Source organism: Mesoplodon bidens, assembly GCF_964165515.1.
Source record: "Mesoplodon bidens genome assembly, chromosome: 1".
Lineage (NCBI taxonomy): Eukaryota > Metazoa > Chordata > Mammalia > Artiodactyla > Ziphiidae > Mesoplodon > Mesoplodon bidens.
Genome location: NC_138176.1, coordinates 91,707,743 through 91,710,339, shown reverse-complemented (window position 1 = coordinate 91,710,339; position 2,597 = coordinate 91,707,743). Strand labels below are relative to the sequence as shown.

At 45.4% G+C, this 2,597-nt stretch overlaps 1 pseudogene across 1 annotated transcript; it reads right to left on the bottom strand.

Annotated features, from left to right (window-relative positions):
- Positions 1 to 689: 689 nt before the first annotated feature.
- Positions 690 to 2,082, bottom strand: LOC308625117 (coiled-coil domain-containing protein 115-like; annotated as a pseudogene). The gene has a single exon. The product of its transcript is annotated as a coiled-coil domain-containing protein 115-like (transcript).
- Between the last annotated feature and the right edge of the window lie 515 nt (positions 2,083 to 2,597).

Here is a 2,597-nt window from a genome sequence, read left to right as displayed (position 1 = left end):
TTTTTGCATATGGAGTGATAAAGGTCCAATTTCATTCTTTTATATGGGGATATCCAGTTTTCCCAGTACCATTTGTTGAATAGACTATCCTTTCCCCGTTATGTATTCTTGGCACACTTGTTGAACATCAGTTGACCCATATATACATAGGTTTATTTCTGGGCCTTCAATTCTGTTCCATTGGCCTATATATCCATCTTTGTGCCAGTACTATACTGTTTTAGTTACTGTAGCTTTGCATTATAAATTTTTTTGTGTGCTTAAAGTATGTATTAAAGGCTCAAGAATTAAGACAGTGTGGTTCCTGTGTCTGACATTAAGATCAATGAAACAGAATGGAACCGCCGGAACATGGTACGGGTATACAACATTGCGATTAATCGAAAGAAAAAGGTGGCATCACAAATCAGCGATAAGGGTGGTCCCCTGTATGTGGATCTGTGGTAGAAAAGAGGAAATTGAGTGCAGGACTCACCCTGTACCTCACTGGAAAACACAAAAGTTCTTGAGGAAAACACTGGCAAATTCCCTTACCGTCACATCAACTACAATCCCAAAGCAATAAATCATAAAATAGCTGATTGATAAATTCAAATGTACTAAGAAAACTGACTTAAAAACACAAGAGCTGAGAGGTGCTCATGATAGCTTTCACCTTGCTCTTTGAGCTATTCATTTGGTCTGTGCAGTTTTATGTAATGTGTTTTATTTTATAATAAAAAGTTCGTTTTTTTTTTTTAAACCACCATAAGCAAAATTAAAAGACAAACTGGGAAAACAATTTACATCTCATATTATGAACAAAAAACTAACATCCACCAAACATAACAATTAGTTCCTAGAAACTGTTAAAGATATCAACAAGCCAGTAGGAATATGAATTGACACAGAGTTCCTGGCCCTTCAACAAATTAAAAGACTCACTCTTGGAAAGATAAGGCCAAGTTTTTAAAAACCTGAATGGTCTCTTGAAAGATTTCCCTTGAAAATCTAGGTCCGATCCTTTTTACTTTCTGGCTTAAAACCTGCCAAGCACTGCCCACATCTACGCAGGTTTGTGTGTGTTTTATCGATGAGGAATCATTCTGTCCTGATCTGTTAGCTGTGTGTGGTTTTTTCCTCCATCAAAATCACTTTTAAGGATCTAGTGAAACCGAAGCACCTACTTCTTGTCCTTCCCTGCCACTAGCTGTGCAATATTTCATCCTTTAATGAAAAACCACAGCTGATTTATGCATCAGGTTGTTACAGTTGTTCAGTGATATGAACTAACCTAACAGGTTTGTGCCTGCCCCACATGAATATGTCCTGAGACAACAGAAGTCTAGAAGTGGTTTCAGAGTAGTGGTTTTCAACATTACTCACTTTGTCCCTTCAAACGTCCCCATCTAACAAAGTTGGCAACATGCAGACCAGAGAAGTATTAAGGAGGGAGGAATAGCTGGGGTGGGGGGGCAATCTGTGAAGGAAGAAGGCCTGAGATAATGCTGCCACATGGAAGAACAGCTGTGCTCACTGCCTTGCTTCTGTGGTGGCAGGTCAGGGAGCCCCGGGCTCCAGCTGCTTGAGTTTCTCCTGCAGCCCCTGGAGCTGGCTTCGACCCCAGTCGATGCAGATCTGAAGGCTGGCCATGTCTGCAGCCAGCTGCAGACCCTCCCGGAAGCTGGCTTGAGCTTGCCGCAGACTGTGAGGTACCAGGATTCCAAACCAGTTCAGAGGGTCCTGGGGAGCTGGGGAGGGGTCTGGCTCCGGGGTCCTCGTGAGACCCTAACGCCTGCGCAGAACTGCCTCACGGGGTCCCACCTCCTCTGGAGTCTGGGTGCCGGCTCTCACCATCCAGAACTTCTGGGGTTCGTCCTGGGCCTCGCTGGTGCAGACGCAGACCTGGGGCTCCATGCGGGAGGCATACTGCAGAGGCCCTACCGACTTCGCACCCATGGCATAGCGAGCTTTGGAGAGCGAGAGCCAGCCCTCCTCCACCCGGGCGTTCAGCGCCGCCCGCTTCGCCTCCAGTTCCTTCAGGTCCCCGAGCAGCTGCAGGATAAGGGAGTCCAGCTCGGCTCACGGATTCCGCGCCGCCATGGGCTCCGCACACCTGCATTATAAATTGAAATCAGGAAGCGTGATGTCTCCAGCTTTGCTCTTTTTAGATTTTTTTTCTATTTCTTTAAAAAATTCCACTAGAATATTTATGGGAATAGCATTAAATCTGTAGATTGCTTGGGGCAGTATGTGTGTCATAACAATGTTGTCTTCCAATACATAAACATGAGATGTCTTTCCATTTACTTCTGTCAGTTTGTTTCATCAATGTATTAATTTTCAGCATACAAGTCTTTTATTCCTTGCTTATGTTTATTCTGAAGTATTATGTTTTTCTGTTTTTTTTTTTTTTTTTTTTTTGCGGTATGTGGGCCTCTCACTGTTGTGGCCTCTCCCGTTGCGGAGCACAGGCTCCGGACGTGCAGGCCCAGTGGCCATGTCTCACGGGCCCAGCCGCTCTGCGGCATGTGGGATCCTCCCGGACCGGGGCACTAGCCCATGTCCCTTGCACCAGCAGGTGGACTCTCAACCACTGTGCCACCAGGGAAGCCCTT